Here is a 27983-nt window from a genome sequence, read left to right on the forward strand (position 1 = left end):
AGGAGACCATATTGGAGATATAAGGAATGCCAGGGATACTCCAATATCAAGGCATGTTAGGATGGAGCATGGAGGTGGATTGGATGGCTTTACCTTTAATGCCATCGAGGTTGTCCCGCCGCCGGATAGGGGCGGGAATTGGGACAGACTCATCCTGCAGAAGGAGGCCCGATGGATTCACAGGCTTTGTACTGTGAGTCCATCTGGACTTAATGAACAATTACATTTTGGATGTTTTTTATAATGCTTCCCTCCTTGCATGCCTACTAGTCCAACAGTGTTAAATGGGCTGTCCCCCTCTGTTTTTGCCCTTAGATCTGCCCTATTCTGTCTAGCCCATATTTTCCTGCCATGCCTATTATTCCGCAAAGGATCTGGCTTTGACTATTCACCTAATATTGGGTTTTATAATTTTGTTATCTAATTTCTATCATAGTGATCTTTAATGGGATAGGGACTCCATTTTGTAAAAAGAAACAATCCTTTCTATTGTCTCACCTTAATCCTCTTATCCCCTCTTTAATGGTTGATCTGAGTTGTTTACATTATATATAAGAACGTCTTGTCCCCAGCACACTCCTTTATCTAGAGTTTCTTCTCTCCTCTTCTGCTTGAGAGAGGAGGGGGCGTGGCTGGTGGTGCAGATCTCCATTAGCGTTCCATTGTGGGACGCATGGGATGCGCACGCGCGGGTGCGCGTCATGGGGTAACCCGCTCACGTGACCGCAGCCTTTCCCTCCGATCTGTTGTTTGGCAGTGGGCGGGAGTTGCGGCGCGTGCGCGGATTGACGTCATCGGGGAATCCCGATCACGTGACCGCGGCACGTGGAGATGCGGAAGTAGTGGCTCCAGGGCTTTTGCAATCCGCCTGAGCGTGTGCCCCCAGTGCACGAGCCAGAAGGGGTTAACCACTGGCCTCATCACAGGTGAGAGGGTGTTTAGGTACTTTTATAAAAAGGTGAACAATATGCGGGCTTCCTCTCTCCCCTATTGAATTTGCATCATAGCACTGTGGTTGCCTCTAGACCGGAGGATGGCAAACAGAGGAACATATTTGCTGCTGATATGGGGATAATGGACCTGCTCTTTATCTAGGGAGTCCAGTGGAGATTGTCCTTATCTATTACACACTGAGGCTTAAGCTAAGTATTTAATGCTGTATATTTGAACTATTGTTGTTGTTTTTTGCTCCCTGTCCCAGCATTATATATGCAATTGAACATCCTGGTGGACTCTTTAACCTGACAGGTGTGAGTCGACAGGTCTATCTCATGTTTGTTGGGACGGTGTATGTTTTTGTGGGGGCAATTGGTTCTCAGTGTGAAACGGGACTACCAACATTTGATTTTCTATTGTGGTAATTTTGAACTGACTAAATTTTCCACCCCTGAAGAACCTCATATGGATGAGGGGAAACGCGTCGGGCGGTTTTTTGGTTTTGAACCACTAGTTCATCTTTGAATGGTTTTCCTCTGGGTCATTGCACCCCATCACTGTTTCTGGTCTAATTATATTGGTGACAGTGTATCTATTTTTATGCATATCTGTGTCATTATTGTTGGTTCAAATATTGTAAATCAATCCTCGTAGTACTATCACCTAATTTGTTAGGGTCATTTAGGGCCCGGAGGGATAGTCTTCGTTGAGCGGGGGCGCCAATTGCGCAGGCCTCTAGGGCGCCGACCTCCGCGGCAAGGAAGGGGCAATCTATAGGGTGAATTAAGGGTCAGGCCCCTCCCCTGTACTTTTTTTGGCAATATTATAAATTAATGTTGGGATATTCCCTTTTAAGACGTAATTAAAAATTAAAATTGGTAATTTTAGGAGTTTTTTGCTTATAATTTTTCACGTTTGTACTTCTAAGCTATCTTTCTTGATTAAAAATTAACTCCTAAAGTGCCTAAAGCAGTGGTAATAAAACAACCGACACCCAGCAGAACAGAGCTCCTCAATAGAAGCCAGGTTGCTTGTTGGATTCTAAAGTGTGTACAGAGTCCAACTTGTAGTAGCAAACTGCGGGTGTCGATCCGGGTAGCACATTATAGGTTGTTTGTCGAACTCCATAGTGTGGACAGAGTCCGACATGGTAGTAGCGAACCGCATGACCGCGCATGACAGGACGGCCATACACCATAAGTGGGTTAGTCATTTTTTCTGCATGGAGCAATTACTTTTTCAGGAGCACAGCATAGACCTTCTTTATCGGGGTTTTCCCATTGACAAAGTTAATTTTAAGGTTAATTTACTTAACATATCTCGAAATAATAATAAGTTCAACAATTGGATGTGTTAAAAAAAATGTTCCAAGACTGAAATAATCTTGTATATGTGTCCTTGCTACATAGTTATGGTGGTTCTTGTGATATAGTCATTTACAGTTGGTAGTTTAGGTGATAAATTTGTGTACTGATGGTGGTTCTGGTGATGTAATCATATACCGATGGTGGTTCTGGCGAAGTAGTCGTGTACTAATGATGGCTCTGAAGATATATACTGAGAAAGGTTTTGGTGATGAAGTTATGTTCTGACAGTAGTTCTAGGGAGGAAGTTGTGTACTACCCATGATTCTGGTTATGTCGTAGTGTACTGACAGTGTTTATGGTGATGTATTCATGTACTGATGGTGATTTTGGTGATATTTTCATGTACTGATGGTGGCTCTGGTGATGTGGTCGTCTACTGATGTAGATGTAGCTATCTTTTATTTTTTAGACTTCATACTCAATTATTATGGGATGAGTGTGCTGGACTAAAAATACATCTGTCTAAATTAAGTAACATATGTCAGCTGAACAAATATTTGAATAAAGCCCCCATACACTAAAGACAGCTGTGAGCATTCTGCTTGCACCTAATGCTACTGTACATAGGAGCATTCACTCTGCCGAATACTTTATGAGAGTGCTCTTTCTAGAAATCACAGGTGGTGGATTATCCCTTAGACAACAAAAGGATCTGCAGTCCAAAATCATTGCCCATGCCAAATCCTTATCCACCTCAAAAATCATTAGTTAGGGGCACTCACACACAGTTTGCTAAATCTGTTTATATCTCTTGATTCAACCAATTTTAGTGACCTCCAAGGGAATCCATCAATTTAAAATGTATTGGTACCTTAAAGGCAACCTGTCATGTAAAAAAAAAAGCTATTAACCTGCAGATGTGGAGTTAATCTGCAGGTTAATAACATTCAAGTAACTTGCAGATATACAGTGGGTACGGAAAGTATTCAGACCCCTTTAAATTTTTCACTCTTTGTTTCATTGCAGCCATTTGGTAAATTTAAAAAAGTTCATTTTTTTCTCATTAATATAGACTCTGCACCCCATCTTGATAGAAAAAAACCCAGAAACGTAGACATTTTTACACATTTTTTAAACAAGAAAAGCTGAAATATCACATGGTCATAAGTATTCAGACTCTTTGCTCAGACACTCATATTTAAGTCACATGCTTTTGATCCTCCTTAAGATTGTTCTACTCCTTCAGTGGAGTCCAGTTGTGTTTATTTAAACTGATAGGACTTGATTTGGAAAGGCGCACACCTGTCTATATAAGACCTCACAGTGCATGTAAGACCAAATAAGAATCATGAGGTTAATGGAACTGCCCAAGGAGCTCAGAGACAGAATTGTGGCAAGGCACATATCTGGCCAAGGTTACAAAAGAATGTCTGCAGTACTCAAGGTTCATAAGAGCACAGTGACCTCCATAATCCTTAAATGGAAGAAGTTTGGGACCACCAGAACTCTTCCTAGACCTAGCCAACCAGCCAAACTGAGCAATCGTGGTAGAAGAGCCTTGGTGAGACAAGTAAAGAAGAACCCCAAGATCACTGTGGCTGAACTCCAGAGATGCATTAGGGAGATGGAAGAAAGTTCCAGAAAGTCAACTATCACTGCAGCCCTCCACCAGTTGGGCCTTTATGGCAGAGTGGCCCAACGGGAGCCTCTCTTCAGTGCAAGACATATGAAAGTCTGCATAGAGTTTGCAAAAACCACATGACAGACTCCCAGACTATGAGAAATATGATTCCCTGGTCTGATGAGATAAAGGTAGAACATTTTGGTGATAATTCTAAGCGGTATGTGTGGGGAAAACCAGGCACTGCTCATCACCTGCCCAATACAATCCTAACAGTGAAACATGGTGGTGGCAATATCATGCTTTGGGGGTGTTTTTCAGCTGCAGGGACAGGACGACTGGTTGCAATTGAAGAAAAAATTAATGCGGCCAAGTACAGAGATATTCTGGAAGAAATCCTCTTCCAGAGTGCTCTGTACCTCAGACTTGGCTGAAGGTTCACCTTCCAACAAGACAATGATCCTAAGCACACAGCTAACATAACAAAGGAGTGGCTTCAGAACAACTCTGTGACCATTATTAACTGGCTCAGCCAGAAAGATGCCCTAACCTAAACCCAATTGAGCATTTCTGGAGAGACATGAAAATGGCTGTCCACCATTGTTTACCATCCAACCTGACGGAACTGGAGAGGATCAGCAAGGAAGAATAGCATAGGATCCCCAAATCCAGGTGTGAATAACTTGTTGCGTCATTCCCAAGAAGACTTATGGCTGTACTAGCTCAAAAGGGTGCTTCTACTCAATACTGAGCAAAGGGTCTGAATACTTATGACCATGTGATATTTCAGTTTTTCTTGGTTAAAAAATGTGCAAAAATCTGTTAAGATGGGGTGCAGAGTGTACATTAATGAGAAAAAAATTTACTTTTTTAATTTACCAAATGGCTGCAATGAAACAAAAAGTGAAAAATTTAAAGGGGTCTGAATACGTTCTATACCCACTGTAGTTTTAATCTGCAGGTTAATCATATTTGGATCTTGTCCTGCGCCTGCAGCTCTAACCCCACTGCTGGGAGGAAAAGAACTTTAATCCTCCTGTCAGCATTCGAGTTTTAGTGGAGTGGCGCCAGCATGGGTTCAGTCACCACTCTGTGTATTGAGAGTGGCAGCTCCCCGCACTGATTGAGACCCGCAACACACATCCGTTAAATTTGTACGTGTGCGGTACGTATTTGCACGTACCGGAGACACGTACACACGGAGACCCATGTTATTCAATGGTAGATGGCACACACACGTAAAATCACACGGAACGTGTGACCGTGTGGTAAGTACGTGTGTGCGCTTTTCTACACGGACAACATGTCCATTTTTGGCCGGCATCACGCAGGCACGGACCCGCTAAAGTCTATGGGTCCGTGCCTGCACGGATCGCACACGGAGTATGTCCGTGTTCAGCACGTTTCGTGCGTGTGCGTTTTTACACTAGCGATCTTATTTTTTTTTTTTTAAATTAAAGTCAGTATACTTACCTTTTTTTCTGCTATTCTCAGTCATACTTACATTGGTGCTCGTTTTTTGTCTTCCCCCGGCTCATACCGCTCCCCGATCACCAGCGTGGCGAGGAACAGCTGTGCAGAGAATACGCGGCAACAATTACTTTGAAAATGCCGGCCGCTCATTAAACAATCTCGTATTCCCTGCTTTCCCCACCCACCGGCGCCTATGATTGGTTGCAGTCAGACACGCTCCCCACGCTGAGTGACAGCTGCACTGAAGCCAATAGCGCGATCAGCTGTATTCAGCGTTGGTCGTGAGTAACCTCAGTGACAGCTCAGCTGATCGCGCTATTGCCTTCATTAGCTGCGTGGAGCAGACAGGAGCGGCGGTGTCTTCTGCAGCTCCGGTCACCTCCATGCAGCAGAGCTGGAAGCGACGCTGGACCATCCTGGATTACGCCGGATATGGAGGGCTTTTTCGGGCTTACTAAAGTGGTGAACCAGGGTATATGTTTGTGTTTTTTATTTCTAATAAAGGATTTTTTTGTGTGTGTGTGTTTATTTACTGTAATTTACAGATTAATCATGGAAGGTATTTCGGGGAGATGCCTGACATGATTAATCTAGGACTTATTGGCAGCTATGGGCTGCCAATAACTCCTTATTACCCCGATTTGCCAACACACCAGGGCACATCGGGAAGAGCCGGGTACAGTCCCAGAACTGTCGCATATAATGTATGCGGCAATTCTGGGCAGCTGCTGACTGATATTGTTAGGCTGGGGGGCTCCCCATAACGTGGGGCTCCCCATCCTGAGAATACCAGCCTTCAGCCGTATGGCTTTATCTGGCTGTTATGAAAATTGGGGGGGACCGCACGCCGGTTTTTTAAATTATTTATTTATTTATTTTACTGCACAGTATAGACACGCCCACCGGGTGCTGTGATTGGGTGCAGTGAGACAGCTGTCACTCAGCGTGGGGGGCGTGTCTGACTGCAACCAATCATAGGCGCCGGTGGGTGGGGAAAGCAGGGAATACGAGATTGATTAATGAGCGGCCAGCAGTTTCAAAGTAATTGTTGCCGCGCATTCTCTGCACAGCTGTTCCTCGCCGCGCTGGTGATCGGGGAGCGGTAAGTATGAGAGAGGGCTGCTCACTTCAGTCACTCGGGGGATTAGCGGTCACTGGTGAATCCTTCACAGGTGACCGCTAATCAGTACGGGGCACACAGACAGAGCCGCGGCATGACAATGAAGTCGGGTGAAGTTCACCCGAGTTCATTCTCATCGCGCAACTCTGTCTGCTGTCAGCCGACATGTATCAACGACATTGTGCAACACACAAACGGACATTCCACACGGACATTCCACGTACACATACACGGGCATTTTACACGTACACATGGCTCGCATATGCCATCACACAGATGCCATACGTACCGGAGAAATGCCCCAAAACAACGGAACACGGACCCGAAAAACGGACCGTGTCACACGGACGTTTTTTTTTGTGGAAGTGTGTTTTAGGCCTGACATGGTGGCTCAGCATGTTGGGATGTGCTGTAGAAGATCATAGAGAGAAGAGCTGTGGATGTAAAAAGCCACCATGGTGTTTGGACATGATGGAGAAGAAATTAGAAAGAGAACTACTTCATCCAGAGAAGATTTCACCTATAGGGAACCTCTATGTAAATGTTTAATTGTGACACTGCCTGCATCTCACAAGTATTGTTGTTCCTGTATGGTGTGCAATCTGATAATGACTGATAACAATTTCCAGCACTAATTAATAGATAAAGAAATAGATAACCAACTAGATAGATGGATAGGTAGATAATGGATAGACAATGGATAGCTAATGGATAGAGAGATAGATAGATAGATAGATAGATAGATAGATAATGGATAGATAGATAGATAGATAGATAGATAGGTAATGGATAGATAGATAGATGGATAGATAGATAATGGATAGATAGATAGATAGATAGGTAATGGATAGATAGATAGATGGATAGATAGATAATGGATAGATAGATAGATAGATAGATAGATAGGTAATGGATAGATAGATAGATAGATAGATAGATAGATAGATAGGTAATGGATAGATAGATAGATAGATAGATAATGGATAGATAGATAGATAGATAGATAGATAGATAGATAGATAGATAAGGAATTTGATACTTACAAATGGTGGTCCCCAGAAGATGATGTAACTGTACCATGTATAAATTTTGCCACCAAAAAAATTTAGGGCAATTCCAAGTGCAAGATGAAAATGCGCCAAAACAATCTGAGAAATCTGTAAAACATAAGATATTTACATGTTTACCATTTAGAAAAGATGAGCCGATCGTTCTGCAAAGAATTCTGAATTCAAACAATCTGTGATACAATTCAACAAGTAAAAGAAAAAAAAACTAAAAACATTGGCGCCATCTCCAGGGCCCCAATCTCCATAAGGGCCACCCACCGATTACAGGCAGAAACTTTATTAATAGTAACAATCCAGCGTTATCAGTGAAGATTCAAATGTCACCTTCATGTTACCAAATGTTCTGAACCCTGCATGAGTCTAGGAGAACTGAGTAGGAGACAGGCTGGTAAATCTTCTAGAGTGTATGTATGTGTGTATACATGTGTCTATGGATGTTCTTTGTTTATACATGTGTTTTATATGCTGTGTATGTGTATTTGCTCTTTGTTTATACATTATACATATGTGTGTAAACATGTGTGTATGTACTATATGTATAGACAGTACATATCTGTGTGTGTTTCATGTATATACTGTATACATTTTTGTATGTGCACTCTGTATATGCACATGTGTATACATACATGTGTGAGTATGTGGTATGTGTATATATCTGTGTGTATATATGTGACGCCCTGGACTAGCCAGGTAGTCACAAACACAACATCACACACACACCCTCCCCTGGTTAGGCAACAATATTCAAACAAAATCCTTCTTGCCTCCTCCAGGGTCTGATGTCCACACCAGGTGGGGCGGAGCCAGGCGGTTGGCCCCGCCCACCGAGGAGTTCACAGGCCTGGAGGCGGTAAAAGTAGTCAGTTGAGTTTAGTTTAGTTTAGTGGAAGAGTGGAGGTTGGAAGTGGAGAGCGAGAGTAGAGAAACTGTTGGTGTCTGGGTAGGAGCCCAGGCACGTACAGCAAGGTCGGCAGACGGTGGTGGCCGTCTGCAGGAGTGGTGCAGGTCAGCAGAACCGTAGGACTGGGGATGGGCGGTGGCCCGCCGGTACCGAGCCGGGCAGCAGGTCTGTACCAAGCACAAAGGCAGGGCCATCAGACCCCGACCAGGCTAAGAGCTGCCGAAAAGGTCAAATCCGATAGTGACCGGGACCCCAGGGGTTCACTCACACCCAAGACCCGACAGAAGGCAACAGTCCATATAGTGAGGATAAAAAGCCACCGCCAGAGGCTAGAGATCCAAGGGCAAGCGCCTGCGGGCAAAACGGGCTCCTTCGGTACATACACGCCAGGGAGCGGACTACCAGTGGGAAACCATCGGAGTCAACACATTCACAGCGGTGCAGGGAAAGACAGCCACCATCAACCTGTCCGGGGAGAGCAAAGACACTGCAGCCGGCTGCGGGACCCATCCATCCAGCCGTTTGGTTTACCAGAGACTCTGTGAATCTGTGCCTGAGTGACTACAACACTGCCATCCAGCACCGCGCCGCGCTGCCCCCGCAACCCTGCACCCCGGCCTTCCTGCCTCCCCGTCTACTACCGGGCCCCAGGATCACCGACCCCTACCCACGGAGGGGTTAACACCTAGCTGCTCCCCGCCATCACTCCCGGGAGACCCGTCACCAGCAGCGGTGGTGCCCACCATCACCACGACCCATGGGTGGCGTCACGAACTATCTCCCCAAAAACCACCCAACACCCCCTTTTCACTCGGGGGCGAGGAGCGCTGCTCGAGTCCCCGGGTCCGGCCCACCGCTCGAGCCACCGAGCAGCAGCAGCCCCGGACCTTAGCGTAGTGAGCGTGGCCCCTCCGCCCGCGACATATACTGTACGTGTATGTATTATATTCATACATATGTGTGTATGTGCTTTGTATTTCAACATATATATGTGCGGAGGCACTCTGTGTATATACATATGTGTGTGTATATGTATAGGTTTATGAACGCTGTGTATATGCATATGTGTACATATGTGTGTAGGTGCCCTGTATATGTATGTATATATGTGCACATATATATACAGTTAGGTCCAGAAATATTTGGACAGTGACACAAGTTTTGTTATTTTAGCTGTTTACAAAAACATGTTCAGAAATACAATTATATATATAATATGGGCTGAAAGTGCACACTCCCGGCTGCAATATGAGAGTTTTCACATCCAAATCGGAGAAAGGGTTTAGGAATCATAGCTCTGTAATGCATAGCCTCCTCTTTTTAAAGGGACCAAAAGTAATTGGACAAGGGACTCTAAGGGCTGCAATTAACTCTGAAGGCGTCTCCCTCGTTAACCTGTAATCAATGAAGTAGTTAAAAGGTCTGGGGTTGATTACAGGTGTGTGGTTTTGCATTTGGAAGCTGTTGCTGTGACCAGACAACATGCGGTCTAAGGAACTCTCAATTGAGGTGAAGCAGAACATCCTGAGGCTGAAAAAAAAGAAAAAATCCATCAGAGAGATAGCAGACATGCTTGGAGTAGCAAAATCAACAGTCGGGTACATTCTGAGAAAAAAGGAATTGACTGGTGAGCTTGGGAACTCAAAAAGGCCTGGGCGTCCACGGATGACAACAGTGGTGGATGATCGCCGCATACTTTCTTTGGTGAAGAAGAACCCGTTCACAACATCAACTGAAGTCCAGAACACTCTCAGTGAAGTAGGTGTATCTGTCTCTAAGTCAACAGTAAAGAGAAGACTCCATGAAAGTAAATACAAAGGGTTCACATCTAGATGCAAACCATTCATCAATTCCAAAAATAGACAGGCCAGAGTTAAATTTGCTGAAAAACACCTCATGAAGCCAGCTCAGTTCTGGAAAAGTATTCTATGGACAGATGAGACAAAGATCAACCTGTAACAGAATGATGGGAAGAAAAAAGTTTGGAGAAGAAAGGGAACGGCACATGATCCAAGGCACACCACATCCTCTGTAAAACATGGTTGAGGCAACGTGATGGCATGGGCATGCATGGCTTTCAATGGCACTGGGTCACTTGTGTTTATTGATGACATAACAGCAGACAAGAGTAGCCGGATGAATTCTGAAGTGTACCGGGATATACTTTCAGCCCAGATTCAGCCAAATGCCGCAAAGTTGATCGGACGGCGCTTCATAGTACAGATGGACAATGACCCCAAGCATACAGCCAAAGCTACCCAGGAGTTCATGAGTGCAAAAAAGTGGAACATTCTGCAATGGCCAAGTCAATCACCAGATCTTAACCCAATTGAGCATGCATTTCACTTGCTCAAATCCAGACTTAAGACGGAAAGACCCACAAACAAGCAAGACCTGAAGGCTGCGGCTGTAAAGGCCTGGCAAAGCATTAAGAAGGAGGGAACCCAGCGTTTGGTGATGTCCATGGGTTCCAGACTTAAGGCAGTGATTGCCTCCAAAGGATTCGCAACAAAATATTGAAAATAAAAATTATTTTGTTTGGGTTTGGTTTATTTGTCCAATTACTTTTGACCTCCTAAAATGTGGAGTGTTTGTAAAGAAATGTGTACAATTCCTACAATTTCTATCAGATATTTTTGTTCAAACCTTCAAATTAAACGTTACAATCTGCACTTGAATTCTGTTGTAGAGGTTTCATTTCAAATCCAATGTGGTGGCATGCAGAGCCCAACTCGCGAAAATTGTGTCACTGTCCAAATATTTCTGGACCTAACTGTATATATATACATATATATATATATATACATATATATATACTGTATATATAGATATATATGTATAGATAGATATCTATATCTATCTATCTATCTAGCTATCTATCTATCTATATATATACATATGTATATATATTTACATATATATATATATTAAATATATTATACATATATTAAACTTTGCAAAGGACTTATGAATCAAGCCACATACAAGGTTATCCTGGAAAAACAGTTGATTCCTTCTGCTCAGGCAATGTTCCTCAACTCTGAGGACTGATTTTTCCAGCTGGACAATGCGCCATGCCACACAGGTCAATCAATGAGTGGATGAAGGACTACCACATCAAAACCCTGTCTTGGCCCTCACTCCTCATGCACCAGCTCAAACTGCTTTTTTGCTCAGCCATACTCAGATGGCTGCAATATTAGCTTCATAAACTGTTATTGCAATACACGTTTAAGGATAGTAAGAGAGGTAGATGAGTGAACGGTAACTGTATGCGTGCCAGTTTACTGCTACAGGCAAGACGCAACAAATACACCTAACTAGAAGTCCACTTCCCCATTTCGCAAAATTAGGGGCTGACATCAGGACAGTGTCATCAATTAAGAAAAAACAAAAAGCAGCACCAAATGTGCACTACAGCACTAAACATTCCAAACTGTACTTATTTTAAAAGTTTTGAGATTTTTGGCAAAAAATTGCAATTTCTTGAGCTGCTTCGCCACGTCACGGCAAATCTCATTTGAAGCAGTCCTACACTAAAATATTTTTATAAAATGTGCCATACGGCCTCACATATGAATAGTAGAACTGCTCTTAGCAGCACTCACCTGGTCTATTTCAATCCCGTACCCATGACTGAGTCATGGCTGTGGGCGGGACAGGTCCAAGCAAATGCTGCATGAAGTAAATAGCCTGTGGACAAAGCCTGATGACTTAATGTGAACAGTCACCAACCGCCAAAATCTAGACAGATGGAATACATCCCAAATTGGGGTGCAAAGCAAGGTGGAGGTCAACCACCGACCAATTCAATGAAGAAAAAACAAAAAGCAGCACCAAATGTGCACTAGAGCACTAAACATTCCAAACTGTACTTATTTTAAAAGTTTTGAGATTTTTGGCAAAAAATTGCAATTTCTTGAGCTGCTTCGCCACGTCACGGCAAATCTCATTTGAAGCAGTCCTACACTAAAATATTTTTATAAAATGTGCCATACGGCCTCACATATGAATAGTAGAACTGCTCTTAGCAGCACTCACCTGGTCTATTTCAATCCCGTACCCATGACTGAGTCATGGCTGTGGGCGGGACAGGTCCAAGCAAATGCTGCATGAAGTAAATAGCCTGTGGACAAAGCCTGATGACTTAATGTGAACAGTCACCAACCGCCAAAATCCAGACAGATGGAATACATCCCAAATTGGGGTGCAAAGCAAGGTGGAGGTCAACCACCGACCAATTCAATGAAGAAAAAACAAAAAGCAGCACCAAATGTGCACTACAGCACTAAACATTCCAAACTGTACTTATTTTAAAAGTTTTGAGATTTTTGGCAAAAAATTGCAATTTCTTGAGCTGCTTCGCCACGTCACGGCAAATCTCATTTGAAGCAGTCCTACACTAAAATATTTTTATAAAATGTGCCATACGGCCTCACATATGAATAGTAGAACTGCTCTTAGCAGCACTCACCTGGTCTATTTCAATCCCGTACCCATGACTGAGTCATGGCTGTGGGCGGGACAGGTCCAAGCAAATGCTGCATGAAGTAAATAGCCTGTGGACAAAGCCTGATGACTTAATGTGAACAGTCACCAACCGCCAAAATCTAGACAGATGGAATACATCCCAAATTGGGGTGCAAAGCAAGGTGGAGGTCAACCACCGACCAGTTCAATTTTAGTGTAGGACTGCTTCAAATGAGATTTGCCGTGACGTGGCGAAGCAGCTCAAGAAATTGCAATTTTTTGCCAAAAATCTCAAAATTTTTAAAATAAGTACAGTTTGGAATGTTTAGTGCTTTAGTGCACATTTGGTGCTGCTTTTGGTTTTTCTTCATTGAATTGGTCGGTGGTTGACCTCCACCTTGCTTTGCACCCCAATTTGGGATGTATTCCATCTGTCTAGATTTTGGCGGTTGGTGACTGTTCACATTAAGTCATCAGGCTTTATCCACAGGCTATTTACTTCATGCAGCATTTGCTTGGACCTGTCCCGCCCACAGCCATGACTCAGTCATGGGTACGGGATTGAAATAGACCAGGTGAGTGCTGCTAAGAGCAGTTCTACTATTCATATGTGAGGCCGTATGGCACATTTTATAAAAATATTTTAGTGTAGGACTGCTTCAAATGAGATTTGCCGTGACGTGGCGAAGCAGCTCAAGAAATTGCAATTTTTTGCCAAAAATCTCAAAATTTTTAAAATAAGTACAGTTTGGAATGTTTAGTGCTTTAGTGCACATTTGGTGCTGCTTTTGGTTTTTCTTCATTGAATTGGTCGGTGGTTGACCTCCACCTTGCTTTGCACCCCAATTTGGGATGTATTCCATCTGTCTAGATTTTGGCGGTTGGTGACTGTTCACATTAAGTCATCAGGCTTTGTCCACAGGCTATTTACTTCATGCAGCATTTGCTTGGACCTGTCCCGCCCACAGCCATGACTCAGTCATGGGTACGGGATTGAAATAGACCAGGTGAGTGCTGCTAAGAGCAGTTCTACTATTCATATGTGAGGCCGTATGGCACATTTTATAAAAATATTTTAGTGTAGGACTGCTTCAAATGAGATTTGCCGTGACGTGGCGAAGCAGCTCAAGAAATTGCAATTTTTTGCCAAAAATCTCAAAATTTTTAAAATAAGTACAGTTTGGAATGTTTAGTGCTTTAGTGCACATTTGGTGCTGCTTTTTGTTTTTTCTTCAGTGTCATCAATTGCCCCAGATTAAGATGGACCACAAAATTAACACTATTTAGAAGATTAAATGTCAATTTTTGGCTGGACCTCAGATTTTACACTATATAAATTATGAAATAGAAATTTTGGTCTGAATAACACAATTACCACTGTTTATATGCTAGAATAACAATTTTTAGCTGGACCACAGATTTTACACTATATAGATGATGAAATAGCAATTTTTAGCTGGACCACAAAATTACCACTAGTTAGATGCTGAAATACCAATTTTTGGCTGAAACACAACTTTTAAACAACTTAGATGATGAAATAGCAATTTTTAATTGGACCACACAACTACTAGTATGTAGATGATTTAATGGCAATTTTTGGCTGGAGCACAGATTTTGCACTATTTAGATGATGAAATAGCAATTTTGGGCTGGACCACACAATTATGTCTACATACTGAAATGACAATTTTTGGCTGGACCACAGATTTTGCACTATTTAGACAATGAACTAGCAATTATTAGTTGGACCACACAATTACCACTATTTAGATTATTAAATGGCAATTTTGGGCTGGACGACAAATTTTGCACTCCTTACATGACAAAATAGCAATTTTTAGATGGACCACGACATTACAACTATTTAGATGATTAAATTATTTTTTTTTTTTTTTTTTTGCTGGACCACAGATTTTGCCCTATTTAGATGATGAAATAGCAATTTTTAGCTGGACCACAGATTTTGCACTATTTAGATGATGAACTAGCAATTTTTAGATCGACCACACAAACACCACTATTAGATGATTAAATGTCAATTTTTGACTGGACCACAGATTTTGCACTATTTTGATGATGAAATAGCAATTTTGGGCTGGACCATATAATTACACTGTTTAGATGCTAAAAAGCAATATTGAGCTGAACCACAGATTTTGCACTATTTAGATGATGAAATAGCAAGTTTTAGCTGGACCACACAATTACCACAATTTAGATGATTAAATGATCATTTTTGGCTGAAGAACAGATTTTCAACTATTTAGATGATGAAATAGCAATTTTTAGCTGGACTACACAATTACCACTGTTTAGATGATTAAATGGCAGTTTTTGGCTGGAAAACATATTTTGCACTATTTAGATGATGAAATTAAAATTTTGAGCTAGACAACAGATTTTGAACTATTTAATCCCACATACAAGGGAGAAATACCGCCACACCATGACCAGACAACAAATTACCACTACATAGTGACCAAATACAGCCATATACAAGGGATAAATAACACCACACCGTAACCAGACAACATATTACCACCATGTAGTGACCGAATACAGCCACATACAAGGGAGAAATAATGCCACACCGTGACCAGACAACATATTACCACCACATAGTGACTGAATACAGACACATATAAGGAAGAAATACCGCAACACTATGACTAGACAACATATTACCAACACATAGTGATCAAATACAACCACATACAAGAGAGTAATACCAGTACACCATAATTAGACCATGTAGTAACCGAGTAACCGAATATTACCACATACAAAGGAGAAATACTACAACACTATGACCAGACCACACAATGACCAAAAAAATACCACACAAAAGAGACAAATAGCACCACAGCGTGACCAGACCACAGATTACTACCACACAGGGAGGAATAATACTACAATAATGATCATGAATAAAAACCACAGTACTAATCACACTAATATTATCATCAGTGCCATTTTACACACGACCTCTATATATAGTGTACAGGCAATACAGTGATCATCAGTGACTTTATACACAGGAGCTCAGTATACAGTGTATGGTGTGTGTGTGTGTGTGTTTTTGTGTCTACATGTAATACACTGTCTTACCAGTGACGTCTCTACCTGAAGTTAGTCATCTTTGCTTTTTCTCTTCATCTGGCGCTGACCACAATCACCTCTTCCTGCCATGATGCAACTCTACAGAAAATAAACCTGTAGCTGATTACTTCCAGAGCACATCCACACTTTTTCACCAATTTCTACACTACATCAAACTTTAGTTCCCCCCATGGAAGACAGTATCTTCAAAATAACTTATATTTCATCAGTAATAATGTCCCCTAAATTGCCCCTGCAATAATTATGCCCTACTTGCCACCATATACCAATGATTTTTGTCCCTCATCCTGGCCCCTTTTATTTAATAATGTCTGCTGAAACAAGTGGAACCAGAAAGGGTTGTTAATTGCTTCCTGCACAAAATATCCACCCACACACTGCTCCTCTCCAAAATAGCACCACAAAGTGCCCCCCAAAACTTGCCCTTTCTATAATATCTCCCACTTACTACATCTCTCCAGAAATTCCCCCAGCTCCTCATTATACTATGCCGCCCTTCACAATCCCCTTCCTAATTACCTCTTAATGACCCTCATTACCCCATAGTGTTTCCCATTGCTCCATAATGTCCCTGTTTGCTTCATAATTTCCTCCATTGCTCCATAATGTCCTAATTTGCTTCATAATTTCCTCCATTGCCCCATAATGTCCCAATCAATTTGCCCATAATGTTAGCATTGCCTCAGAATGTCCCTCATTGACCCATAATGCGACAATTTGCCTCATAATGTCCTCATTACCCCATAATGCTTTTCATTCACCCACAATGTCCCAATTCACTCTATAATGTCCCAATTTGCTTCCTAATGTCCCCCATTTCCCCAAAATATCCCAATTTGCTCCATAATGTCTCTTATTGCCCAATAATGTCCCAATTTACTCTATAATGTCCCCCATTTTACCATAATCTTCCAATATGTTTCATAGTGTCCCCCATTGCACCATAATGTCCCAGTTTGTTTTATAATGTCCCCCACTGCCCTATAATGTCCCCAATATGCTTCATAATGTCCCCCACTCACCCATAATGTCCCTTATTGACCCATAATGTGCCCCATAAAAGTCCCCCACTGCCCCCATAATGTCCCTTCTAAAATAACACCGCTCTTCCCCCACCACAGCCCCTCATCTAAAATTATTGTACATGTCCTCTTTGGCTCCTCTGGAGTGCTTACCAGTGTCTGCTCGTCCCTCTCCTCTTTGCAGCCCCAATCCCGGTGATAACGGCCTGAAAGACGCGTATACATTTGAATAGAGGCGGGGTCTGCAGGTCCTTGACACTGCATATGTGCAGGCCTAGACTCTCACAGTGCAGTGTTAGGACCTTAGGTGAGTCACATGACTGTGATGTCACCAAAGGTCATTCTGCAACTGCGGAAACTTCAGCTATAGTACAGAACTTGTATTACTGTTGAAGTTTATGGTTGAAAGGCTGGGGACCTCTCAGAGAGGGGGCCCTGGATCAGCTGCCCACTCTGCCAACCAATAACCGCAGGCCCTGAGAAACAGATAGTCCCGCGACCCTGTACATTGCCGGTGACCGATGGTGAACCACATGTGAGGAGCAGGCGAGCCACATGTGGCTCATGAGCGATGGGTTGGGGACCACTGATTTAGATGATGAAATAGCAATTTTTAGATGGACCAAACAGTTACCACAATTTAGATGATTAAATGACAATTTTTGGCTGCACCACAGACTGCACTATTTAGATGATGAAATACAACTTTTAGCTGGACCACACAATTACCACTATTTAGGTGATTAATTGGCAATTTTTGGCTGGACCATAGATTTTGCGCTATTTAGATGATGAAATAGCAATTTTTAGTTGGACCACACAATTACTAGTATTTTAAATGACAATTTTTGGCTGGACCATAAATTTTGCACTATTTACATCAGAGGTCTCAAACACGTGCCCCCCCTTGATGATTGTGGTCAGTTCAAGGGCTGCAGCCATCACTGCTCAGTGCTTTATTTCAGATGAACGTTTTACCGGCATTCCAATCTCTCTCTGTACTATTCCAATAGCAGCCATTGGCCAATCAGAGGCAAGCAGCTGATACGTATGATGTTACCTGCTTGCATCTTATTGTCTGGCGGCAGCCATTGGGATAGTGCAGCGAGCCTCACTCTGCATGGCAGTGGCAAAACGTTAATCTGAATTTTAGATGAAGCACTGACAGCAACCGCGATCGTCACGGGGGGCTTGTGCCTGTGGGCCGCAAGAAGCAAGGTAGAGAATGCCCAGGGAGTGGAGGATAGGTGAGAAGCATGTTTAGGTGTATGTGTGTGTTTAGAATGGCACAGTAGGTGACAAGGATGGGACACTACTAGTGTGTGTGTGTGTGTGTGTGTGTGTGTGTGTGTGTGTGTGTGTGTGTGAGTGAGTGTGTGTGTGTGTGTGTGTGTGTGTGTGTAGAAGAGCACAGTAGGGGACCAGCATGAGGCATTGCTACAAGAAGAGAATCAGTATAGGGAACATTACTAAAAGAAGAGGACCTGCATGGACACATTAGTAAAAGGTGTAAGGATGGGCACATTACTACAGGATGGGGACAAAGATGGGATACATTAGTAAAATGGGGCAAGGTTGGGCACATTACTGCAGGATGGGGCACAGTACTACAGGATAGAGACAAGGATGGGGCACATTTTTAAAAGGGGATAAGGATGGACACATTACTACAGGATGGGGACAAGGATGAGCATATTACTACAGAATGGGGACGAGGATGGGCACAATACTACAGGATGGGGCACATTAGTACATGATGGGCACATTACTAAAGGATGGGGACAAGGATGGGACACATTTGTAAAAGGGGACAAGGATGGGCACATTACTACAGGATGGGCACATTACTACAGGATGGACACAGGGATTGGGCACATTACTATAGGATGGGCATAGTACTACAGGATGGGGACAAAGATAGGTACATTACTACAGAATGGGGACCAGGATGGGAACATTACTTCAAGAAGGGGAACAGGATGGGGAACATTACTAAAAGATGTTGGTTAAAATTAATATATGTTGCTAATTGTAAAACTATATTACTTACAAAAAAAGGATAAGATGTAAACAGAAAAAATAAATACACCGTGTGCAGAATTATTAGGCAAGTTGTATTTTAGAGGATTTTTTTTATTATTGATCAACAACTATGTAATTAATCAACCCAAAAGACTCATAAATATCAAAGCTTAATATTTTTGGAACTTGGAGTGGGGTTTTTTTAGATTTGGCTATCTTAGGAAGATATCTGTTTGTGCAGGTAACTATTACTGTGCAGAATTATTAGGCAACTTAATAAAAATCAAATATATTCCCATCTCACTTGTTTATTTTCACCAGGTAAACTAATATAGCTGCACAAAATATAGAATAAAACATTTCTGACATGCAAAAACAAACCCAAAAAAATTTGTGACCAATATAGCCACCTTTCTTTATGATGACACTCAACAGCCTACCATCTATAAATTCTGTCAGTTGCTTGATCTGTTTTCGATCAACATTGCGTGCAGGAGCCACCACAGCCTCCCAGACACTGTTCCGAGAGTTGCACTGTTTTCCCTCCCTGTAGATCTCATATTTTATGATGGACCACAGGCAGGGCCGTATTTACCATTAGGCACCCGTGGTCCGGTGCCTAGGGCGGCAGATTGTGAGGGGCGGCACCTTCTGGCAGCAAAAAAAAAAAAAAAATTTTTTTTTTTTTTTTTTTTTTTTTTTACATTTTTTTTTTTGTGGCCGCCGAGCACAGGGAGCTGATTGACCCCGGAACTGCCGGCGCCTGCACTTCCGGGGTCACAGGCGCGCGCCAATCAGCTCCTTCCTCTGTGCTGCGTCCACTGCTGTGTGGACGTCACATGCAGAGCTCACAGCAGGACGCCGTGGAGGACGCCGTGATGGAAGCCGGTGTCAGAAGAGGATACTCACGTGAGCCAGGAAGATGGCGGCGGGCACTGGAGCAGGTAAGTGGATTCATAAGGAGCGTGGGAGTGTCTCTAATGCAGACCAGAGATCTGCGCATGCGGGGGGGGAGGCGGCAAAGGTAGATACTGGAGGGAGGCAGAGGCTGAGACTGGGGGGAGGCTGGAGGGAGGCAGAGGCTGAGACTGGGGGGAGGCTGGAGGAAGGCAGAGGCTGAGACTGGAGGGAGGCAGTGGCTGAGACTGGGGGGAGGCTGGAGGGAGGCAGAGGCTGAGACTGGAGAGAGGCAGAGGCTGAGACTGGGGGGAGGCTGGAGGGAGGCAGAGGCTGAGACTGGAGGGAGGCAGAGGCTGAGACTGTGGGGAGGCTGGAGGGAGGCAGAGGCTGAGACTGGGGGAGGCTGGAGGGAGGCAGAGGCAGAGACTGGGGGGGAGGCTGGAGGGAGGCAGAGGCAGAGACTGGGGGGAGGCTGGAGGGAGGCAGAGGCTGAGACTGGGGGAGGCTGGAGAGAGGCAGAGGCTGAGACTGGGGGGAGGCTGGAGGGAGGCAGAGGCAGAGACTGGGGGAGGCTGGAGGGAGGCAGAGGCTGAGACTGGGGGGAGACTGGAGGGAGGCAGAGGGAGAGACTGTGGGGAGGCTGGAGGGAGGCAGAGGCAGAGACTGGGGGGAGGCTGGAGGGAGGCAGAGGCAGAGACTGGGGGGAGGCTGGAGAGAGGCAGAGGCAGAGACTGGGGGGAGGCTGGAGGGAGGCAGAGGCTGAGACTGGGGGGAGACTGGAGGGAGGCAGAGGGAGAGACTGTTGGGAGGCTGGAGGGAGGCAGAGGCAGAGACTGGGGGGAGGCTGGAGGGAGGCAGAGGCAGAGACTGGGAAGAGGCTGGAGGGAGGCAGAGGCAGAGACTGGGGGGAGGCTGGAGGGAGGCAGAGGCTGAGACTGGGGGGAGGCTGGAGAGAGGCAGAGGCTGAGACTGGGGGGAGGCTGGAGGGAGGCAGAGGCTGAGACTGGGGGGAGGCTGGAGGGAGGCAGAGGCAGAGACTGGGGGGAGGCTGGAGGGAGGCAGAGGCAGAGACTGGGGGGAGGCTGGAGGGAGGCAGAGGCAGAGACTGGGGGGAGGCTGGAGGGAGGCAGAGGCTGAGACTGGGGGGAGGTTGCAGGGAGGCAGAGGCTGAGACTGGAGGGAGGCAGAGGCTGAGACTGTGGGGAGGCTGGAGGGAGGCAGAGGCTGAGACTGGGGGAGGCTGGAGGGAGGCAGAGGCAGAGACTGGGGGGAGGCTGGAGGGAGGCAGAGGCAGAGACTGGGGGGAGGCTGGAGGGAGGCAGAGGCTGAGACTGGGGGGAGGCTGGAGAGAGGCAGAGGCTGAGACCGGGGGGAGGCTGGAGGGAGGCAGAGGCAGAGACTGGGGGGAGGCTGGAGGGAGGCAGAGGCAGAGACTGGGGGGGAGGCTGGAGGGAGGCAGAGGCAGAGACTGGGGGGAGGCTGGAGGGAGGCAGAGGCAGAGACTGGGGGGAGGCTGGAGGGAGACAGAGGCAGAGACTGGGGGGAGGCTGGAGGGAGGCAGAGGCTGAGACTGGGGGGAGGTTGCAGGGAGGCAGAGGCTGAGACTGGAGGGAGGCAGAGGCTGAGACTGTGGGGAGGCTGGAGGGAGGCAGAGGCTGAGACTGGGGGAGGCTGGAGGGAGGCAGAGGCAGAGACTGGGGGGAGGCTGGAGGGAGGCAGAGGCAGAGACTGGGGGGAGGCTGGAGGGAGGCAGAGGCTGAGACTGGGGGGAGGCTGGAGAGAGGCAGAGGCTGAGACTGGGGGGGAGGCTGGAGGGAGGCAGAGGCAGAGACTGGGGGGAGGCTGGAGGGAGGCAGAGGCAGAGACTGGGGGGGAGGCTGGAGGGAGGCAGAGGCAGAGACTGGGGGGAGGCTGGAGGGAGGCAGAGTCAGAGACTGGGGGGAGGCTGGAGGGAGGCAGAGGCAGAGACTGGGGGAGGCTGGAGGGAGGCAGAGGCTGAGACTGGAGGGAGGCTGAGACTGGGGGGAGGCTGGAGGGAGACTGAGGCTGAGACTGGGGGGAGGCTGGAGGGAGGCTGAGGCTGAGACTGGAGGGAGGCTGAGGCTGAGACTGGGGGGAGGCTGGAGGGAGGCAGAGGCAGAGACTGGGGGGGAGGCTGGAGGGAGGCAGAGGCAGAGACTGGGGGGAGGCTGGAGGGAGGCTGAGGCTGAGACTGGAGGGAGGCTGAGGCTGAGACTTGAGGGAGGCAGAGGCTGAGACTGGAGGGAGGCTGAGACTGGGGGGAGGCTGGAGGGAGACTGAGGCTGAGACTGGGGGGAGGCTGGAGGGAGGCTGAGGCTGAGACTGGAGGGAGGCTGAGGCTGAGACTGGGGGGAGGCTGGAGGGAGGCAGAGGCAAAGACTGGGGGGAGGCTGGAGGGAGGCAGAGGCAGAGACTGGGGGGAGGCTGGAGGGAGGCTGAGGCTGAGACTGGAGGGAGGCTGAGGCTGAGACTTGAGGGAGGCTGAGGCTGAGACTGGAGGGAGGCTGGAGGGAGGCTGAGGCGGAGACTGGGGCAGGCTGAGGCTGGGGGGAGGCAAAGGCTGAGACTGGGGAAGAGAGGCTGATGCTGAGGGAAGATAGAGGCTGATGCTGGGGGAGAGAGGCTGATGGTGGGGGAGTGGGAGAGAGGGGCTAATGCTAGAGACAGAGGACAAGGGATGAGGGATAGTGCAATGACAAAATCGATTGGGTGGGGGGAGTGTAAGGACTCAGAATAAGAGGGGGCAGCATTGGGAGCTCATTGTGAAGAAGGGGCAGCATGTGTGGGATCAGTATGGAGTGGAGCAATGTAGGGGAGTCAATATCAAGAGTGGGGTAGTGTGTGTGTGGGGGGTCTCAGCATAAGCGTTAGTGTGGTGGTCTTAGCATGAGTGGGGCAACATGAAGGTCTCATTATGGAAAAGAGGAAGGCAGCATTAGGAGCTCATGGAGAGGGACAGCATGCATGGGACATTGTGAGAAGGGGGCAGCATGCATGGGACACTGAGGAGGGGGCAGCATGCATGAGACATTGTGAGGAGGGGGCAGCATGCATGGGACATTGTGAGAAGGGGGCAGCATGCATGGGACACTGAGGAGGGGGCAGCATGCATGAGACATTGTGAGGAGGGAGCAGCATGCATGGGACATTGTGAGGAAGGAGCAGCATGCATGGGACATTGTGAGGAGGGAGCAGCATGCATGAGACATTGTGCGGAGGGAGCAGCATGCATGGGACATTGTGAGGAGGGAGCAGCATGCATGGGACATTGTGAGGCGGGAGCAGCATACATGAGACATTGTGAGGAGGGGGCAGCATGCATGAGACATTGTGAGGAGGGAGCAGCATTCATGGGACATTGTGAGGAGGGAGCAGCATACATGAGACATTGTGAGGAGGGGGCAGCATGCATGAGACATTGTGAGGAGGGAGCAGCATGCATGGGACATTGTGAGGAGGGGCAGCATGCATGGGACATTGTGAGGAGGGAGCAGCATGCATGGGACATTGTGAAGAGGGGGCAGCATGCATGGGACATTGTGAGGAGGGGGCAGCATGCAAGGGACATTGTGAGGAGGGGGCAGCATGCAAGGGACATTGTGAGGAGGGAGCAGCATGCATGGGACATTGTGAGGAGGGGGCAGCATGCATGGGACATTGTGAGGAGGGGGCAGCATGCAAGGGACATTGTGAGGAGGGGGCAGCATTCATGGGACATTGTGAGGAGGGGGCAGCATGCATGGGACATTGTGAGGAGGGGGCAGCAAGCATGGGACATTGTGAGGAGGGAGCAGCATGCATGGGACATTGTGACGAGGGAGCAGCATGCATGGGACATTGTGAGGAGGGGGCAGCATGCATGGGACATTGTGAGGAGGGGGCAGCATGCATGGGACATTGTGAGGAGGGGGCAGCATGCATGGGACATTGTGAGGAGGGGGCAGCATGCATGGGACATTGTGAGGAGGGGGCAGCTTGCATGGGACATTGTGAGGAGGGGGCAGCATGCATGGGACATTGTCCTCACATCATGCTGCTCCCTCCTCACAATGTACAGATCATATTTCATAATCGAGGAAGGTGTGGTGGATATACAGTAGTTTATAAGGGAGGGCAGTGTGGTGTTTATTAGGGGCAGTGTCACAGTCACAGTATATAAGTGGGGACGGTGTGGTGGGAATATTTTATACTCATGCTATGTTTTGATGTGCCTGTGGTGATTCCCATTGGGGGGGGGTTCGTTTCTTATTGATACTTTTTAAAGTGTGCTACAGAGTAGATCTGCCTTAAACAGATGTCGTGTGCGAAAACTCAGTTTTACGTTGTCACTAAGGGGCGCGACCACTTAAAGTGCCTAGGGCAGCACGAAGGCAAAATACAGCCCTGACCACAGGTTCTCTATGGGGTTCAGATCAGGTGAACAAGGGGGCCATGTCATTATTTTTTCATCTTTTAGACCTTTACTGGCCAGCCACGCTGTGGAGTAGTTGGATGCATGTAATGGAGCATTGCCCTGCATTTAAAAGTTATTTTGTTCCTTTTTTGCCCAACACGCTTCTTGCAACCTTGTTGGCTATTTGCCATGAAACGCTTGATTGTTTGGTGATAACGTTTCAAAAGTTTGGCAATTTCAAGACTGCTGCATCCTTCTGCAAGATATCTTACAATTTTGGACTTATCAGAGCCCGTCAAATCTCTCTTCTGACCCATTTTGCTTCAGAAAAGGAAGTGGCCAAATAGTTAAGCACGTCTTATATAGGGTGTTGATGTGATTACACCACACCCCTCCTCATTACAGAGATGCACATCACCTGATTTACTTAATTGGTAGTTGGCTCTCAAGCCTATACAGCTTGGAGTAGGACAACATGTATAAAAAGTATCATGTGATCAAAATACTCATTTACCTAATAATTCTGCATACAGTGTATAGCATGAATGTTTTTACCATAAAAAAAATGTATACAGTGCTGGCCAAAAGTATTGGCACCCCCGCAATTCTGTCAGATAATACTCAGTTTATTCTTGAAAATTATTGCAATCACAAATTCTGTGTTATTATTATCTTTATTTATTTTGCTTGCAATGAAAAAACACAAAAGAGAATGAAACAAAAATCAAATCATTGATCATTTCACACAAAACTCCAAAATTGGGCCAGACAAAAGTATTGGCACCCTTAGTCTAATACTTGGTTTGCACAACCTTTAGCCAAAATAACTGCGAACAACCGCTTCCGGTAACCATCAATGAGTTTCTTACAATGCTCTGCTGGAATTTTAGACCATTCTTCTTTGGCAAACTGCTCCAGGTCCCTGAGATTTGAAGGGTGCCTTCTCCAAACTGCCATTTTGAGATCTCTCCACAGGTGTTCTATGGGATTCAGGTCTGGACCCATTGCTGGCCACTTTAGTAGTCTCCAGTGCTTTCTATCAAACCATTTTCTAGTGCTTTTTGAAGTGTGTTTTGGGTCATTGTCCTGCTGGAAGATCCATGATCTCTGAGGGAGACCCAGCTTTCTCACACTGGGCCCTACATTATGCTGAAAAATTTGTTGGTAGTCTTCAGACTTCATAATGCCATGCACACGGTAAAGCAGTCCAGTGACAGAGGCAGCAAAGCAACTCCAAAACATGTGGGAACCTCTGCCACATTTGACTGTAGGGACCGTGTTCTTTTCTTTGAATGCCTCTTTTTTTTTTCCTGTAAACTCTATGTTGATGGCTTTTCCCAAAAAACTCTACTTTTGTCTTATCTGACCAGAGAACATTCTTCCAAAACGTTTTACGCTTTCTCAGGTAAGTTTTGGCAAACTCCAGCTTGGCTTTTTTATGTCTCGGGGTAAGAAGTGGGGTCTTTCTGGGTATCCGACCATACAGTCCCTTTTCATTCAGAGGCCGACGGATAGTACGGGTTAACACTTTTGTACCCTCGGACTGCAGGGCAGCTTGAACTTGTTTGGATGTTAGTCGAGGTCCTTTATCCACCATCCGCACAATCTTGCGTTGAAATCTCTCGTCAATTTTTCTTTTCCTTCCACATCTAGGGAGGTTAGCCACAGTGCCATGGGCTTTAAATGTCTTGATGACACTGCGCATCGTAGACACAGGAACTTTCAGGTCTTTGGAGATGGACTTGTAGCCTTGAGATTGCTCATGCTTCCTCACAATTTGGATTCTGAAGTCCTCAGACAGTTCTTTGGTCTTCTTTCTTTTCTCCATGCTCAATGTGGTACACACAAGGACACAGGACAGAGGTTGAGTCAACTTTAATCCATGTCAACTGGCTGCAAGTGTGATTTAGTTATTGCCAACACCTGTTAGGTGCCACAGGTAAGTTACAGGTGCTGTTAATTACACAAATTAGAGAAGCATCACATGATTTTTCAAACAGTGCCAATACTTTTGTCTACCCCTTTTTTATGTTTGGTGTGGAATTATATCCAATTTGGCTTTATGACAATTTTTTTTTTTCATTAAAGACAAATTAAATGAAGATAATACCAAAGAATTTGTGATTGCAATCATTTTCAAGAATAAACTGAGTATTATCTGACAGAATTGCAGGGGTGCCAATACTTTTGGCCAGCACTGTATATATATTTAAACAAAAAAAGTGCCCATTATAATAAATGAGCAAAAATGTTCAAAAACAGTGATCCAAAGGTGTAGAGAAAAAAAATATGGTACCAATAAAACCGTCACTTTTTCCTGCAATCAATGCGGCCACCCAAGTTATCTTTTTTTCTATGTGTGGTCCATACACCCAGCTGAGTTTCAGAGCCCTGATTTAAATGAAGCACTAGAAATTTTTAGATTGACCTCATATTTACCACTTTTTAGATGGTTAAATGGCAATCTTGGGCTGGGCCACACAATTACCAGTATTTAGATGTTGAAATAGCAATTTTAGACTGGACCACATATTTTGCACTATTTAGATAATGAAATAGCAATTTTTAGCTGTAACACAAATTTTGTACAATTTAGATGATGAAATAGCAATTTTTTGCTGGACCACACAATTACCAGTATTTAGATGCTGAAATAGCAATTTTACCCTGGACCACAGATTTTGCAAAATTTAGATGATGAAATAGCAACTTTTGGTTGAACCACACAATTACCATTATTTAGATGATTAAATGAAAAAATCTGACTTCCTCATAGATTTTGCAATCTCAATTTAGATGATGAAATAGCAATTTTTGTAATGCCCATACCACTAGCAATCACTAAATTATTAAATGCCAATTTGTTGTGGACAATGTTCCCTACACTGCATGTCCCTGCACTTCCCTATTCTATACTACCGCCCTCCTAACTATCTCAACTACCGAAAATGAAACCCACTAGCTAAGCTATCTGTCTAGCAACAGCAGTGGCGGCAGCACCGTACCTAAGCTGTAGAATCACAAAATAGTGCCGCATTGTATATGCAGAGGAACATGTGACTTACGGAGCCAATGACACAAGCTGTGAATGTATTCTGTTCAAAAGGAATATCAGCTCATCGCGTATGTGCTCACTCCCAGACTCTTCCCTGGAGCATGGCCAGGCACTTCTACAGCCCAGTAAATAAAAAAAAACACCAAGAAATCCAGCTCTTCAGGTGAAGGAACCAAAGCATTTATTTCAACATGCAGGTACAAAAATCACATGATTCTTTTCACCTGAAAAGCGTAGCGCTGGTCATATGATTTTTGTACTTGCATGTTGAAATAAATGCTTTAGTTCCTTCACCTCAAGAGCTGGATTTCTTGGTGTTTTTTTGGATGTTTTCTGTGCCCTTATTGGCTGCCGGAATATTCACACAAAAAGTTAAAACAAACAAACAAAAAAACAGCTGCTTTTCTGACCTGTCCCCACCCCTTCCCCTCATCAATAACGTCCCCCCTCTCATCATACAGCACCACTATCCTAACCAAAGTGATAAGAAGGTAGAAGAAAAGCATTAGTGCAAGTGCGAACAATTACCGAACAAACCCTAGTGTTGAC

The 27983-nt window shown here is 45.4% G+C and overlaps 1 pseudogene; it reads right to left on the bottom strand.

Annotated features, from left to right (window-relative positions):
* The window catches only part of LOC142309962 (uncharacterized), a 131733-nt pseudogene that overhangs the window by 79197 nt on the left and 24553 nt on the right, over positions 1-27983 (bottom strand).

Source organism: Anomaloglossus baeobatrachus, chromosome 5 (genome assembly GCF_048569485.1).
Source record: "Anomaloglossus baeobatrachus isolate aAnoBae1 chromosome 5, aAnoBae1.hap1, whole genome shotgun sequence".
NCBI classification, from domain to species: Eukaryota; Metazoa; Chordata; class Amphibia; order Anura; family Aromobatidae; genus Anomaloglossus; species Anomaloglossus baeobatrachus.